At 34.9% G+C, this 18697-nt stretch overlaps 1 protein-coding gene and 1 long non-coding RNA gene across 2 annotated transcripts in view; both read right to left on the bottom strand.

Annotated features, from left to right (window-relative positions):
• Nucleotides 1–18697, bottom strand: part of LOC136809494 (prolyl 3-hydroxylase OGFOD1-like) — a 629446-nt gene that overhangs the window by 597356 nt on the left and 13393 nt on the right. The gene's annotated exons all lie outside the window — the stretch shown is intronic.
• On the bottom strand, nucleotides 1642–13864 carry LOC136809564 (uncharacterized). The gene is made up of 3 exons (XR_010846992.1): nucleotides 13763–13864; nucleotides 2172–2306; nucleotides 1642–2044 (listed from the first exon to the last, which is right to left on the bottom strand). It is a non-coding gene; the product is annotated as an uncharacterized lncRNA (long non-coding RNA).

Genomic DNA, 18697 nt, shown 5'->3' on the forward strand with positions numbered 1-18697 from the left:
TTACTTCCCTTAAGGTAAGTCTTTTTGAAAACAAGAAACTAAAAATGAAAGTGATTTAAGGTAGAATTTTCACTCATAAAACTTTATGAAAACTTGAGCAAAGACTATAAGATATGGCAAATGTTGAAAAAGGTTCATAAAGAAAAATAATTACAAAATTTCTTTGGTTTGAAAGTCTCTTGACCACTAAAGCAAAGAAAATGTTCAAGAAAGTATGAATCAACCTCCTCGCTTCGACCGCCATATTGTTTTGTTTTGAAAATTGTTTTGAAGGAACGCGGAATCAGATAATATATCTTTTATAGCCAGTATCAGACTTTAGCAAGCTTATAAGATATAAAAAATTAGTATTCATTCAGTCAATGGAAAACTTTTACACTAACCTGGTCAAGAGCCATTGTTTCATAGACCCACTCGTCAATGAACAAAAGTTCTGTTCTTTTGTTTATCATCATGGAACCAAAAGTATGGCAACGTTGTTGTGTGGAATAAGAACATTGGCCCATGATGTTTTTCCGGAGTTATTGCTACCTGAAGAAAAGTGAGAAAAAAAAATTCTGAGAACTGTAGTCGAAACACTATGAATAAACAAAACATACAAAATTACATTACCAGTGGATACCCCTTAAAACCCACAATAAAAAGTGGTACCCTCTATCTCATTGTTTAGTTGGAGTGTAAGGCTGAAACTTTTTGTGTTGAAAGTACGTTGTCTATGATTGTCTTCCCTAGCAGTGATGTTTTGTAGAAAACAGTTTTCAGTTTTTCACGAGGAAGTGAAAAAGTGCAGTTTTAGCTATTTACCCCTTAAAACCTACAAAATGGTTTTTCTCGAATAACTTTTTACAAAAAAGTTCTTTTGACCTCAAATTTTGAACAGTGATTCACTGTAAAGTTACTAATGTTATGAATATACCATTAGTACCTAAATGATCTCAAAAATATGTGTTAAAATCAAAATACCCCTTAAAACCTACAAAAATAAGGCTAAAAACCACAAAGTCCGACCCTTGCTAACGGGATACTCAAGCTGATGGATACAAATTTGGTGTTGCTTCGTGATTCAATGGTTCAAAGACTTGCTAGAAATTCATTCCCACAACAATATTTTCATTTTTCAGGATTTCATGCCCATAATGCAATTGTGTGTGGTTTTTTCGTCAAAAACGGCTACGAAAGGCCAAAACCTTCATTCGCTTCATTTTTGATCTATGGTTCTAATGTTTTTCTAAATCTCCATCAAATTTGTGACATTTTGGTATGCAACATGACCAGGTTTTGAGAAAGTCGATTTTCAGATTTTATTGATCATCACCATAAAAGTGCTTTAAAGTAGAATTTTAAGGGCCTGTCATTTTCGTTGGGGTCTATTCACGAAGATGAAAATGATTTTTTCATACCTACCATAAGTATATGTATCTAAAAAGTATAGGTTTTATGACCTTAAATTCAATTGTGTAATTTCTAGGTCCAAAAAACCTTTACTTTACTTTAGCATCTTTTAAAATCCTTAAAATTTGGTATTTTATGAAAGAACATTTATAAGAGGTTGTAAAAAAGTGAAACATACCACATAAAATTAAATCTGGTAGTTATGAAAGCCAAAAATGCAACATTGTGGGTTTTAAGGGGTATGTTGTTTTAAGGGGTATCCACTGGTATCCCCTCTTGAATATTTTCTCAGAATAAAAGATACCTGAATAAAACGCAGTTTATCCTCAGAAAGTCACACCGCTCCAATAGTAAACATATTCTTGCCACTTGTTACGATTCTTGGTACTTTGTGTGGGAACTGGAAGCACAATAGGCACTGGTAGAACTTGTTCAAAAAGTTGACACGCTCCTTCAGTTCTGGAAAACTGTTTTCCACGGACGTTGCAAAGCAGCCACCATCACACTCAGCGTTAGAATCAAAGTTTTTATAGCACCTCGGGGCGATTTTCCCAAACTCCTCTTCATGGAATGGCACCTTTGTTGAGAATTTGAAGAACCAACCACCATTAACCTCTATATAATCGTAGTCCATCTCGATGGAAGGTAACACCTATTAGAAAAATTAAACAGTGCGTTTTATTTCAGAAGTAACCGTTAAACCGATTCCAAATCTTATAACACTTTCAAAATTGAAATCTAGGTTCAAAGACGATTTAATAAATCCACAAATTTGATACCTTAACAAATTCTGCCTCCATGTGTGACCTGATCTTATCTTTGTATTAGGTCAATCTTTTCACCAAATTTTCGATTGGCACATAGTGTCTCCAGATATTTGTCAATCGATGAATGGTATTTGAAAGAGTACGTTGCTAAAAAACAAGAAAATAAAATAATCAGCAAAGTTGAAGATAGAAACAGCAAAGCAAAAACAGACAGCCCCCCCCCCCCCCCTCTAAGGTTTGGGCTAGTAAATGACAATCGAAAGGAAAATCACCAGACATACCGTTTGGCTCCTTTTCAAAAATGGCGCCATTATGGATACGAAAATCCGTATTTTACGACGAAAAAAAATTTTCCGAGAAAGATTACTTCAGCCACATTTTAGGGTACCTTGCACTCTATCTTTCTGCCAAAAATCAGGAAATACTAATGAAGTAATTTTGCACAAAGTCCAAAAAACCTTATTTTTAGGTAGTTTTTGGCCCAAATTTGCCCCCCAAAAATTTTTTTCAAAAATGGGGCTCCGTCACTTTTCAGGCATTGCTATTTTGTATCATTGTGCGAAAAATTAAAAAAAACTAATGAGCCAATCCCGAGAAAAGCTTGTAACAGACGAACGGACAACGGTCAAATTAAAGGACCTCCTGGTAGGTCCAAAAAGCACACTCTAATCACAATTAGGACTAGACTAGGAATAACTCAAAGTCTAATCGTCTTATATCAACAGGTCATTGCACAGACTATCAAAAACTTATTTCCCTGTCTCTTCAGCTCCTAAATGAACGTTGCACAGATTAGAGCAGCTTTAAGCTGAAATTTAAAAGGTCATTAGACAGACTATGTAAAAACTTATATACCCCTGTCTCAAGTGACGTTACACAAACTAGAATTTCTCTGGTCTTAAAAAACAAGTAGAATTTGGTCAAAATAGGCGTGGCTAGAGTGCTGACGAATAAATCACACCTTTTAAGTTCTTAAAAAGTATCAAAACCTAATTGAGGGAAATTAGGGATTAATACCCCGAGTTTCATTTTGAAATAGTTTGAAATAGCTCAAACGAAGTGACTAATTTCTCGAAATGTCATATCATTCCCGTTTAATTGTATGACTGATTTTATTATTTTTTTAAAGAGCTTATCCGAAATAGGGATTCCAGAAGTGAGACAGAAAATTTATGACGTTTTACTATAGAAAGATGATGTATTGCTGCCCCAAAAAAATAAAAAAACATAAGAAAAACAACCAAATTTCAACAATAAACAGCTTCTCCTACTGCTACATCAACCAAAAAAGAAAGTGAAAATGGTACCGATCGATGCACAGAAAAAAACTGTATCAAAGATAATGATAATATGAGAATCGAATGTCAAAATTGCAAGAGGACAATACATTATGCATGTACTGGACTCCCAACATATTAATTAAAGCTGTTTCTGAATGAAGGTTATCGAAAGTACCAGTGTATAAATTGCTGTTCAATTGATGAAGAACTGAATAAAAAGATAATCGATCAATCACTGCGTTTTAAAGGCTTCGTTGACAGCCAGAAAAATAGTAGAGAAAATGAGAAAAGACTAGGCTGTGTAGTTAAGGAGCTGCAAGCAAGATGTCAAGGATATCTACAGGAGAAGAACCAAGTAACTGAAATGATCAAAACAAAATTTTCCGACTTGGAAACTAAACTCGTAAATAAAATTAATAATTGCAAAGACTAAAACGGACGAAGAGGAAATTCCTACGAAAAGTTACGCTGAGATGACAAAAACTAACAACGACTTAAACATCACGAACATGAAACGGCTTCTCCGGACTGAAAAAGTTGAAGAACAAATCGAGGAACAGAGGAAACAATCAAGGGATGCCAACATCATCATCCATGGTGTCAAAGAGGCCGAAAACAAAGATGAGAAAGACTTCGTAGCAAAGCTCCTGAGCGACGTCAATATAAATACAGAACCAACGTACGTTTCCCGTATAGGAAAAGAATCTGGTGTACGCCCAATAAAAGTCGTGTTTAAAGACACACATTTCAAATACAGATTTATGAAACAGTTGAGGCAACTAAAACAACATCAAAAGTACAACAACGTTAGCATAACGGACGACATAACCAAAACGGAAAGAGTGGCGAAAAAAATCGAACGAAATAAATCAAGCGATGCCGGAGAAAGATCATGTATTCAGAGTCAAAATATTTTGTAAAAGATTGGTTTAAGAGGCCCAATGAGCGCCTGAAACCGTATTTCTCTTTAATAATAATTAATAATAATAATAGCAAAAAACACAAATTATTCCATATCACTTTCAAATTGTTGAAGATATTCATAAATATAATGTCAAACAACAAAACCAATAATCAAAAATAATCCATTATAACAACAATATTATTGGAACGAGGATTCTTCATAAAAGTTGAATTTTCGGCTCCTTTGCAAAGACGCCTGTATTATTATCAGCAAGTTTACCAAGTTCATAATCAGTGCCATTATTCTTTCTTTCGTATCTCCACACAAAATGGTCACAAACAAAGTGTTCAAATTAGCTATATGGTTCGTATTCGGATATGCTCTCCCATTCTATCTCCTCAAGTCCACGAAACTTTCCTAAATGTTCGCGTTTTTGTTTTTAGAATTTTGCCATAATAAAAGAACAACATCATCCAACAGCTTGACAAATTCAACAAATTTTTTCTTTGTACTTTGTTCTTGTACTTTTTTTGACCAGACAGCTATACTCAAAATATTTTTGTATCGAATATGTTTACTTTTTGTGATCGAATAATGCCAAAAATATTCGAATGTTTTGGAAATTCGAACGTTCATTTCGCGTGAAATTATGTTAGGAGAAAATGGTTTTGATCAAAAATATTTAAACGGGAGCGGGTATTACAAATCAAGCGGGGGTATTACGAAATAAAGCCCCGCCGAAGGATAAGGGCACGCAACCTAAATAAAATAAACCAGCCGAGGCTGGAAGGTCAGCCAAAAGAGCTAAGAGGGTTAAGGGTCAAAGGGGTTAGAGGGTCAAAGGGGTTAGAGGGTCAAAGGGGTGAAAGGGATAATTTTGATGAGATGCGTGCGAATGTTAGATCAGCGTTCGATACAATGACAATTAGCTGCCGGTTGAAAAGTCCAGGAACCTCGCTCGTTTGGGATGTTAGTTAGTCTAGTGTAATTAAACTTTTTGTTCATTTTAGTCAGTTATAATACATTTTTTTCTGTTGGGTGTAGACAATATCCATATCTGACCAAAGTGTTATACTACAAATAAATAAGAAAATTGCCAAAAAGTCAAACCCAACATAAAGATAAGTGCCATAATTTTAGTGCAGAACCATTTTTAGTTTTCATTACATAGAAACTGTACTTTTTTTGTTTACTTGATAAAACCCCAATAACACTTTGTCGTAACTCTCTGCAGCTTCTTCTAAAAATTGTAACGGACTGCCATTAGACTACAAACTTTAAGAAAACCGCAAACTCCTGAAAAACATAGTTTTTGCCTATATAGAAATGGATCAGTTATAAATATCTTTTAGCTTAGTTTCTCTTCTTAATTTTATTTCATTATTTAGTTTGTTTATGTGTTTGGAACTGCGGGTCGGTTTTATATATTGCCTGAGGGAGACTGAGTGTTGGGTACCCGTAACACGTGTAAAGTCGCTTTGAACCGGTCACAAGTCCGGGACTTCAGGCATAGTTTTTGTTTTCTATTTATATATCTGTGTTGAGAGTTGTTATTTGGTGGTTTTGTGTTTCTCATTCTTTTAAATTGACCATCTCTCTTTTGTTTCAAAGTCCCAAATCTTTCTTATTGTATTTTTCATCTGATATTGGAATGATTTCAAAAAAATAATAAATCAAAAAATGTATAATCTTCAAAAATACAAAAACATTCTCTTCTTTTTAATTTAGATCTTTTTAAGCTGCTTATATATCAAATCTTTTCCTTTCCTTAAAATGACTGCATCTTCAGTATATATATATAACTTTGTGAGAAATATTTTTATCCTTCATAAATTTCTAAAGCAGGAACAATTTTATTAGTCTGTATACTTTACCAAATTCCAATATATAACACCTTGTCACAATTCTCTGCAGCTCCTACCAGAAATTGTAACTGGTCGCCATTAACAATTTTAAGCTACAGTAGTCACAAACCGCAAACTCTAGAAAAACACAATTTGCCAGAGAGTGGCCATGTTGTGTAACTTGATGGTATTGGTATATATACTTCATTAAAAAATCTAGAAACCATTTCTCATAACTTTCCGCAGTCCGCTATCTGCAAGTCTGATAAAAGGTATGTAAAAACTGTTGTCGCCATTCATTCCATATCAACCATTTAGTTGAAGCCAAAAACGTGCGCAAAAATCAGAAAAATCTGCTGTTCGGAACTGCGTGAAAAATAATTTGATCAATTTCAACAAAAACTGTATCTCAATTTTTTAATTCGGACCAGTCCACGCCGATTCCCTTTCAACAAGATGTAGCTGCTTTTTTAACAGAAAAATATTTTCGATCGACCGACCGAACGACCCACTTTTTAAACTAGAAATGACGGGAAACAAACAATTTTTTGCGATCCGCCTTATATAGTATGACTGAAGCCACAACCTTGCCGATACACAGGACATTCCGGTGCAGTTTGTCAGGTGCGCAAATATATGGATAAATCACTGGACAAAAGTTCCTGTGTAGTGTCTGGTGTATATACTTTGTTTCCGAGAGAAAAATGTACCAGACAGTCCGGTGTAGTCCGGTGTGCACTTTTGAAAATTTAATGAAGAAAACACCAGACAAAAAATAATATCGGAATGTATGGTGTATCGGCAGGGTCGTCTGAAGCCAAACACGTCGAAGTCCAAAAAAACACGATTGCATCCAGTCTTTATCAAATTTAGACAGTAGCTGTACTTTTGTATACTTTATCAAATTCCAATAGCATTATAACACCATCAATCCCCCCTCTAGAGGCAAACAAGAAAAATATGTTTTTATTGCAAAAACTACTGTACTGTACTGTAATAAAAAGCAACAATAAAAAGTATCAGAAAATTCAACATAAACAAAAACTTGAGCAAACGGCTTTAAACCTTCAAAAGATGTAGAAAAAGAATCCCCTTGATGAAAATCATGTGTTTGATTTGCCGAGTTAGAAAAATAAATGACAGAAATTGAAGCTTGCAACAGATTCACGCTGAAAATACTTTGGAACAACACTTTTATCGACTTATCGCTCGAGCCGCCATCTTGAAACCCCACATTATGCTCTGTAAAAACAACACACACTAAAAGTACCCAAAAAGTTAACCCGATCGGAAGAAAGTTTAGAAATCAAAGTGAGATCGGGAAATCGGTTTTAAATGTTCCAAAATTTTGATCCAGAGCTGGAGCGGGAAAAAAATCGCGGAACCGATTTGAAGGGTCACCGAGGCTGACCAATAAACCAGCCGAGGCTGGATGGTCAGCCAATAGAGCTTAGCTAGATAGCTTTAATAAGTGGGTTAACAGATGTAAGAGATGTACTGAAACAGAGTAGACTAAAAATGTTGAATAATGTACAAAATGTGAAACATTTGATAACTTGATTTAAAATTATTTAAAACAAGCCTGAGAGCTCCTCTAACCCCCCCCCCGCCCCTCCCACGAGAAGATCAAAGTATACTTCTCTTTAGCATTGTAGCACTGTTTCTATGACATCAAACAATTAAGCTATAGTTCATTACTATAAAATAAAAGAGAAACATAGTGTAATTAAACTTTTTGTTAATTTCATTCCAGTCAGTTATGATACATTTTTTCTGTTGGATGTAGACAATATCCATATCTGACCAAAGTGTTATCTAGAAATAAATAAGAAAATTGCCAAAACGTCAGAACCAAAATAAAGATATCCATCAAATATACATAGAAACTGTACTTTTTGTTTTACTTGATAAAACTCCAATAACACTTTAAACTAACAAGCTACAAACTTTAAGTCACAAAGCGCAAACTCCAGAAAAAACACAATTTGCATCAAAATCTTTGCAAAACGTATTTCATATTTATAACATTTCAACAGGAACTGTATTTTGGTAGACTTGGTCAAATTACAGAAACCATTTGTCAGTTGTCTGCAAGGCCAATGAGGTACGTAAAAACTGACTGCTATTCAGTCAAAGCCAAAATTTGGCAAGGTCAGAAAAACATAATTTACATCCAGTCTTCGTAAATAAATTTTGTAGTTTAGTACCGTCAAGTTACACAACATGCACACAACCATCTTGAAGAGTTTGTCGCAAATGATAATCGAAAGTGAAACTTAAAATTCATAATCATGCAGGGAAGCTCATTTTCCCCCATTTTGCTTTAAACTCCCTTTTGATTGGTCTATGAATTTGGGTGATCGCTTTACTGCCTTGGCGGAATAAACACACGACCATAATAAATAAATTCAACAGGGCAGCGGAGTAGCAATTAATTTCAACTGGGAGTCCTCTCTTCTGTGCCAAGCACTGGTAGTGTTTTTTGAACTTTAAAACAATGTTAAATGAAGATCAGATGGATCTGTTTGTTATGACTGTGCAAGTTGTGACCAGAGTGTGCATGTTGTGTAACTTGACGATATAATTCATTACATTAAATTCTAGAAACCATTTTTCATAACTTTCTGCAGTCCGCTTTCTGCAAGTCTGATAAGAGATATGTATATTATAAACTGTTATCGCCATTCATTCCATTCCATCATTCAGTCAAAACGTGCGCCAAGGTTAGAAAAGGTTAGAAAAACACAATCTGCGTCCGGAACTGCGTGAAAAATAGTTTGATCAATTTCAACAAGAACTGTATATATTAATATTAATATAATTGATCAAATTCCAAAGACCATTTGTCATAATTTTGCAAGTCCAATTAAAGGAGTTGTGATGTCATCATTTGGTTCCCGTCATCTGACCGACCCTGATTTACGGTCAGCAGGTAGAGTTGGAGAGTCGGAAAGCTTTTCCGCTGCTTTGCTGGTTTCCACTGTCGACCTCTGTACGCTCTGTGTTTACAAGTTTTCAAATCGAAGTAGCAAGCTGCATGCTAATGGAGAGTAAACCGAAAACCAGTTTATCCACGGTTTCTCAATTTCTTAATTCGGATCAGTCCACACGGATTCCCTTTCAACAAAATGTAGCTGCCTCTTAAAAGAAAAATATTTTCGACCGACTGACCGAATGACCCCCACTTTTTAAAGTAGAAATGACGGGAACCAAACAATTTTTTGCGATTCGCCTTATCAGACACGTCCAAACCAAGTCCAAAAAAGCACGATTGCATCCAGTCTTTATCAAATTTAGACAGTAGCTGTACTCTTGTAAACTTTATCAAATTCCAATAACATTATAACACCATCAACCCCACCTAGAGGCAAAAAAGAAAAATATAAAAAGCAGCAATAAAAGTATCAGAAAATTCAACACAAACAAAAACTTGAGCAAACGGCTTTAAACCTTCAAAGATGTAAAAAAAGAATCCCCTTGATGAAAATCATGTGTTTGATTTGCCGAGTTAAAAAAATGAATGACAGAAATTGAAGCTTGCAACAGATTTACACTGGAAATACTTTGGTACAACACTGACTTATCACATCTGAGCCGCCATCTTGAAACACCACATTATGATCTGTAAAAACAACGCACGCTAAAAGTACCTAAAAAGTTAACCCGATCAGAAGAAAGTTTAGAAATAAAAGTGAGATCGGGAAATCGGATTTTTTTTTTGCCGTCTTATGGAAGAAGTAGAAGAAAATTTTACCTATTTGAATGCTCAGCTTAGGCTGACCAATCAGTCATATAATTAAAAAAGTATATTACCCTGTCTCAATTTAAAAAGTGACGTAACACAGACTAGCGAAGTCATTCGGGCCACATTTTCTCGGCCTACCGACTTATCAACCTCTCTCAGGCAAATAATCCGGCTAAACAGCCGGTTTAGGTTCTGGCTTAAGGTCAATTGCGGCTTAACTGAAAAAGGGCGTTAAACTACGGTGGTAAAGGCGCGAATTCCTTTTCTTAAACGTCCTAAAACGAAAGTGATGACTTAAAGATAAAAAAAATCAATATGGGCGTGGCTCCAAAAGGGTGTGCTACCTTTATTATAAAATCTTTCTTTAATGGAATAAGGCTTCCTTCTTTAAGAATAGTGCCAAACGTATGCTTTTAAAGAACAAAATAGTATATGCTTTTGAACAATTCCTCCAAAGTAGTATACTTCGTCCTTTAAGAACAGTACCATTCTTATGCTTTTAAAGAACGAAGTATTCTGTACTTTTGAACGATTTCTCCAAAGTAGTATAGCAGAACAGTAGTATTAAGAACAGTACAGCAGAACAGTAGTATTAAGAACAGTACCATTCTTATACTTTTAAAGAACGAAATATCGACTTATAGAAAAGACCACACCCTAATGACCTGTCTCATTCTCTAAAGATACATTGCACAGACTAGAATTGAACTGACTAGAATTTCTCTTGTCTTAAAAAAAATAGAATTTGGTCAAAATAGACCTTGCTAGACTGCCGAGTAAATCACACCTTCTCAAGCTTACAAAATATCAAACCCCAATTCTATTGGCCAACAATATAAAAAAAATTATTTATTCAAAATTTATTTAATGAGATTTTTTATAGAATTTAAAAAGGTCATTACACATACTATCTAAAAACTATCTAAAAAACTATTATCCCTGTCTCAATTTTAAAAGTGACGTCCACATACAAGCATAGCATCTCAGGCTCAGAAAATGACGGCTTAACGGCTTACCAACCCATCTCAGGCAGAAAATCCGCCTAAAGGGTCGGTTTGGGTTCTGGCTTAAGTCAATTACGGCTAAACTCGGAAAGTGCGCTAGACTCCGGTGGAAAAGGCGTGGTTCCTTTTTCATTAAATTTAACAAGTCCCAAATCGAAAGTGATGGCTTAGAAATGTAGAAATAAACATGGATGGGGTTCCAATCAATGAAGTATAAGCCCGAAGGACTAGAAGTCAATCTCTTTGGTAGGATTTGAAGCCAACAAATCCTACCAAAGTTGCGCGGCCTTGAGCGACCCGCCTGGTTTTTACACAAATGACAGATTGAAACTAAAATTTACCGCTTAATTTCGAAAAATATATCACTCGAAAACAAAGGAATTGCTAGATTCAATCCGTCATCAAAAATACGGCGCATATTTTAAGGCTTCAATTTTTCTTGCCTGAGAAACGGGCTTGAAACTCAATGGTTCCAATAAAGCGTGGTCCGTTTATGAGAAAAGATTTTTTTATAAGAATCTAGATTATTTTTTAAGAACAGTTAGACTAAGAGTTGTTTATAAAGAACGAAATATTCTCTTTCATGTGAAATTTTCCAAGTTTGAAAACGAAAGTACTTTGACTCGTCATTTCACAGGGGGGTCGGTAGTAAAATCTCAGACATCATAACGTTTACTACGGTGGTGGTGTGGTATTGAAATGGGTGGTATCTATGTGTTAAATTTTGAAAATTTTTTACTGCCTGGGTAGTTAAAACTGGTAAAATTAGCAAATTTTAGCTATGTATTTTTGTAATTCTGTTAATTTCTTGGATGACTTTTCTGAAAAAATCTGAAATTTTTTATAATTTGAAAAAATTTTCTATAGGAAAGTTGTTTGCTGCAAACAAGAAATTCTCTAAATTTTTTGTCAATATAAAAAATATTTTAATTTTAAGGGCAAAACATTAGATTCTGCACTAAGTGAAAAATGTGTCACAGAAATAATCATTTTTTAGCTTTTTTTGTAAAATAAGTCCGGAAAGCAACCAAAGAATAGGTGGTCTCCATGACAAATTGTCCCAAAAGTTTTACTATCCGGGTAGTAAAATACCTCTTCCAAAAGAGTCTGGGCATGAACATATAAACGACTGGACATCTATATTTTATTGTCTCTTTGAAGCGAGCTTCGTTGCCGCCTGTATTTCAAAATTGGTATGAAAAATCCGACAATATTCCGTCATAATTTTATTTCCTTGAATTATTTAGGTAAAAGGATTGATAGAGCTTGAACATTACTCCCAATCTACAAAAAAATTATTTTCGAATTTTTTCACAAGTTTGTAATATATTTTATCAACATTTTTAACTCTAAAATGCAGAATTTCAACTGCGTGTATACTTTTGAATCCCTTTTGTCACTTCAATAATTTTTTTTATGACTTGAAAAAAATAGCTTGCCAAAGTTCAGAGCCTGTGTCATAAGAATATCGAAATTAGAATGCGACACTTTCTAAAATTATTAGACACTTTTAAGTCAAATTATTAGTCGAAGTTTTGACAAGCTGACGATTATTTTGCCTCTGTTATCTTTGTTATGATATAGATAAAAGACTTGAGAAGAGTAGAACAACAGAGACTTTAGTCGAAGTTTTGACGTTGTTAGCAAGGTACTCCCAAGTGGTATATCATCAAAATCTATTGTTTCATTTTATGCTTTTAACGAGGCGGCAACGAAGCTAGCAGCTTTTTCTACAAAAAGACAAAGGAGATGGATGTCCAGTCGTTTATATGTTCATGGTCTGGGTAATGGTATGTAAAAATTCGGAAAAATATATGTCTGAGATTTTACTACCGACCCCCCTGCACCCACCAAATTGACGGCTTAACGGCTTACCAATCTCTCTCAGGCAAAAAGGGTCGGTTTAGTTCTTGGCTTAATTTCAAGTTCGGCTTAACTCAAAAAGGAGTTTGGGTGGCAAAGAGTTGTAACTTTATTTTAATTTAAAAAAGTGCAAAATTTAAAGCCAATTTATTGAGATGAGCACACCCTAATGACCATGAAAATTTTAATTGTTTTACTTTTCTATTGCTTACAGTAAAAAGTTTTGAAAATTTTATAAAATTCTCCAGAAGTCACCACATAAACTATTAAAGATTTCCCTGTCTGATCCTCTTAAAGTGACATTAGCAAAGCATCTCAGACTCAAAAAATTACGGCTTAGCGGCTTAATAACCTTTTTCAGGCATAAAGAATGGCTCACATGACAGTCAAGAGGCTGGCTTAACTCATATAACGGCTCAAAATAAGAAGGCTTTAAGAGAATTCATGAGATTTTTATAAAATTTAAAGGTCATTACACAGAGTACTTAATTAAAAGCTAATACACCCCTGTCTCAATTTCAAAAGTGACGCTGCAGACTAGGGCAGTCATTGTAGACCCACAATTTCTCGGCTTATAATTGTTTGAATCCAATTTGGGTGTTGTCAAAACTGGTGACAAGTAAACCACACCTCCAAAGTGTTAAAGAGATGTCTAACCCAAATTTCACTGGTTAAGGTAGACAATTCGTGTAAAAACTTGAATCAAATTTTAAAGGCCACCGCACAGACTATAATAAAAAAACCATATTCTCCTGTCTTAATTTTAAAAGTGTCGTTACACAGACTACAATAAGTTTGGGCTCAGCTCATTATGAATAAAACATTCATTAAAAAATTACGAAAAATGACTGGCTGTTCAGAAGATTCATTGCACGTCAATTACGGCCATTCGTTTCTTATTTACATAACAATTTAAAATGAACCAGCCAAAGGAGCAAGAAAATTAAAACAAACAATTCTCACCATCGACGTCGTTAAAATGTGTCTTGGGAGAGCGTTCACCACTGTCGTGCTGTCAAGTTGCCGTTTAGGTTTCATTCCCAAAAAAAACAACCACCAAAAAATCAAAAAAACGTGTTCACCGAAAAAAATTCAAAAAAACTAACTTTCTTGCTGTTTTGTTGTTTACAAAATTGTTAAGCCGGTTGCAGAACCTTATTTTCATCTACCGTTATATACCTTTTCGAATAAAGAGTTCCTTTTTCCCTTGAGGAAGGTCTCTTTAATTTAAAGTTGAAAAAATTAGAGGGTACCATTTATCCTTTTGGGGACAATTTTTTCGGTACTCACAATACCTTTTGAAAATATTTAGCAATCTATTGTTTCCAACATTGAAAGGAACACAGTGATTCATGATGATTGAACAAAGGGGAACACATTGTTCTGAATAGGTATCTTGATTAAGAGAGTCAAATGACACTCAGTGATCCTCATGGGATGACCCAGTCAGTTCCTTTGCAAAATATAATTATAAATGGTAATGATTTATAATTTCCAGAACGTGTTCTGTTTTTATGACAAAATTACAGACTTCAGATAGGAATGCTTTTTTTACAATTTTTTAACGAGTTTGCACATAGAAAAATTGTTGTAGGATGGAGTTCTACCATTAGCGAGCTTTACATAACTTTAGATAATTACATAACTTTGAAGTTCAAGAACGTGATATTGTGCTATCAATTTTCAAACATAACATTTAGTGATTACTCCAAATTTTACTTCCCTCACAAAGGAAAAATTATCATAGTTTCGTGCAATTTCGCCTTTTTTCGATCAACTTTTCACGATAAAATGCCTAGTAACGAAAAGGATCACCCAAGACGAACAAAAAATGTGCAAGAAAGTAGAAAAAAACTTGACATGTCAAGGGTGACAGAAAAGGACAATCGCCTATAGCAAAGTAAGTGGACAATTAATGCCAGGAAAATTATTTTCTAAAAAGATATGGAAGAATGCCGTCGGGCCAGTTCGAAGGCAAAAAGGCTACACCTCAAAGAAGATTTGGATGGACTTTTTTATTGCCCAAATCCAAATTGTGACAGTTTTCTTTTACAACCAAAAGAGGGTGCCGTAAACACGTTTTTACCAGGCATGGATGGTACTACTTTTTCGAAACGAGACCTGACCCAAAAGTTGTTTTGCCAGAACTTTCGACACGGAGTGAAAAACCAAATAAATCTAGGAGAAGTAGAACAAACAATATGCCAATGTTTTTGAAAGACTGTAAATTTGATAAGATGCTCAAGCTCTGGCTTTGCAGCCCTGGCGGAGGAATGAAGAGCTTTAGCCAAGCAAGCCAGATTAGTTGCCGTGTCTTAAAATTCCTCAAATTTTGCTGCCAAGACTGCTGTACGAGCTGGGATATCCCGTTTACGGTAGTAGATTTTTGCTTGGGAAACGTGACCGCTATATCAGATTTTATCGAATACCTTAAAACCCGCTGGGAAGTTGGCTACGCTGGTATTATTGGATATATGCATTCTTTATCTCATGTTTTAGACTACCGCAGAATTGAAAGAGGAGACTCACAAACGACATTTTTATCGTCGGAAATCTATATCGACCGGGTAAAACTTTCACCATCTAAAAAGATGAGATCGGAATGGAATGTTTTGTTAAGTGCCGAATACCTATCAAAAATTAACTGTTGGGCCACTCTCGACGAAATGCAAAAAGTCGTACCATATCACACGGACAGGTTTTCACAAATTTTACTGAATGCCTCGGATGAAGCCCTTCCGTTGCCACCACACGACTTATCTTTCTGTACCTCCTTTTTAACGGCCATATTTTTCATCGTGATAAAAGCTACAAGGCCGATGACCTTTCAATTTCTTACAGTCGAAATGGTGGAAAATATCAATGAAAGGGGCATGATAGACCAAACTGTTTTTAAAACGCAGGAAAAGTATGGTTTTGACACTTTGATATTTTCTTCGGAAATCATAGAAATAGTTCACAGGTATATCAAGTATATTCGCTCAAGGCTCAACCCTAAATGCAATTACGTTCTAGTTACTCGCAACGGCACACAACTGGCAAGAATCGGAGATGTTTTCGGGAGAATCGTCTTTCAAGCAATAGGAAAATATATCAATCCGACAAGGTATCGTCAAATTATCGAAACAAAAAGTGCAGAATCCCTTAGCGTCGATGATCAAAAAAATTTGTCCGAAGATCAAAAACACACCTCGTTTGTGGCTAAAATTCACTATCAAAAGCTTCAATCGCGTGACATAGCCTTAAATGACAAGGCATCCATGAACAAGTTAAGGGATGAACAGCCCTCTTTAAATGCGATGGGGGAGATATGTGAAAGGTTTTCGAATATAGCACCAATGAATACATCTTTTCAAACGTCAGCCTCGGATTCAAGTACTGGGCACTTTGAAGTTTGGCCGAATTATTCCTTAGATGTGAACAATTTTCCTATTGAAACTACCGATACAAGTATAATCCAAGAAGTCCAACTCCTGCCAAATGATACCTCGAGTCTACAACCCAGCAATAAATCGATAGTAGACCCTTCAGTTAATTTTGAGAAAACATCAAAAGTAGGAAAACAAACAAGGAGGAAAAAAGTGCCTTTTTCTTCTATAGAGGATAATTTTATAAGAACTGGTTTTAAAAAGCATGGTTCTGCTTGGACATCCATCTTATCGGACTCAAGTTACAAATTTCACCCTTCAAGGCAGATTGCTACACTTTATGCCAGGGCAAAAAAATTGAATATTATTTGAGTGATAAATTTTAAAATATTGTAAAGATCATTGTTTGATTCTAAAATTTAATGTAAATTTGAGGTAGAACTAGAAATATGCAGATTTCATATTCATTTTTCTAGGAAAACCGTGTTTAAAATAATTCACATGAAAAAATTCCAAATTGTTCCATATTTTCTATCTGCATCACTAACTTTAAATGTCCAAATAATAGATACAAATTTCCGACTCGAAAAATTTGATTTGGGTTGATTGAAGAAAATTTTTCCGTTTCAAATTTCTTTTTGAAATTTTAATTTCTTACAAAAAGTGGAGAGAGATAAGCCGTGAGTTAAGCTGTGGGTTTGTGTTCGGAGAATCGATACGGCAGTGGTATGGCCATTAATTTGTCACTATAGGAACAATAGTTCTGTATAGTAAATTGTAATAGGGATTGTCTAATCTGGACTATAAATACAACGCCCAGATTATCAAACAGCAAATATCACCAATAACCAACAATATGTCGAATACTCAACACCAACGAGCAATATCAGCACTTCTAGAAAGAGACGTGCTATGTTTCTCACAAGGAACGCTTGTAGATCAATTAAGAGGTGAGTTTTATCCATTTTTAACAATTAAACCTCCATTCAATTTGATAATTTTTTGTTAAAACTGAAAAGAGGGGATAGCAAAAATTAGCCACTGAATAACAAAGACGAAGATTATTTTCAGAGCATATGAAATATTCTTGTCAAATCTTCTTCCTTTTTTTACCAGCAATCGAGAAACAAGGAAAGTCACAACCACAGCCCGTAAAGGAAGTGATTGTTGTGAGTGATGACGATAATAAAGAGGAACAAACCGAAAAGAATCTTCGAAAAGAAAAGAAAACTCCGCCAAGCAAGCAAATAATCCACGTTCAGGCAAAATTTGTCCAAGAAGGGACTGAAATAACATTTTCTGTGAAAATTATAAATAAAAAATAAAACTTTTAAAATTTTAGTTGTTTTTTTAATATTGATGTGCCACTCCCTTTCAAGAACACGCCTCTTTCATAATATTTGTTCAATTTGAAGAAAAGAAATGACTCACGCCTTTCCAACGAAGCCTAACGCCCTTTTCTAAGTTAAGCTAACGAATTCACGCCTGTCTTCCACCCAAACGCCCATTTTTTAAGGGCTACTTAGACTACACAATATATTGACGAACAATATTCGACAATATGGTTTGCGGACCGTAATGTACGAAGTAAACAACAGGTACTCTATTATAAAAGGAATTTTCTTTCTGTAAACAATCCCCCTTTATTGTTGGAATATTGCAAATCGAGCTGACAATATATTGCGGACACCTTTTCAATATATTGCCGACATTCAGCAATATATCATCAATATATTGCCTGACAATATATTGTGTAGTGTATGTAGCCCTTTAGACTACACAATATATTGACGAACAATATTCGACAATATGGTTTGCGGACCGTAATGTACGAAGTAAACAACAGGTACTCTATTATAAAAAGGAATTTTCTTTCTGTAAACAATCCCCCTTTATTGTTGGAATATTGCAAATCGAGCTGACAATATATTGCGGACACCTTTTCAATATATTGCCGACATTCAGCAATATATCATCAATATATTGCCTGACAATATATTGTGTAGTGTATGTAGCCCTTTAGTTAAAGCCGGATTTAATTTAAGCCTGAAACTAAACCGACCCTTAAGCCGGATTTTTTGCCTGAGAAGGGTTGGTAAGCCGTTACAAGCCGTCATTTTGATGGTTGGAATGACAATTCAAAGTACTTTCGTTTTCAAACTTGATTTCAATAAAGAAAATAGTTTCTAATAAAGGGGCCACGCCTATTTTAGACAACGCCCAATTCGTTTGAAGTTACCACTTTCGTTTTGGGACTTGTTCAATTTGAAAAAAATAAAATGAGTTAACGCCTCTCTACCACCCACACGCCCATTTTTTAATTAAGCCGGATTTAATTTAAGCCTGAACCTAAACCGACCCTTAAGCCGGATTTTTTGCCTGAGAGGGGTTAGTAAGCCGTTAAGCCGTCATTTTGATGGTTAGAATGACAATTCAAAGTACTTTCGCTTTCAAACATGACAATCTTTTAATGGAATACTTCGTTCTTTATAAGAACTCCTTATAGAAACGTTTTTAAAGAACGAAGAAT

Source organism: Clytia hemisphaerica, unplaced genomic scaffold, assembly GCF_902728285.1.
Source record: "Clytia hemisphaerica strain Z4C2 unplaced genomic scaffold, Clytia hemisphaerica genome assembly, whole genome shotgun sequence".
NCBI lineage: Eukaryota > Metazoa > Cnidaria > Hydrozoa > Leptothecata > Clytiidae > Clytia > Clytia hemisphaerica.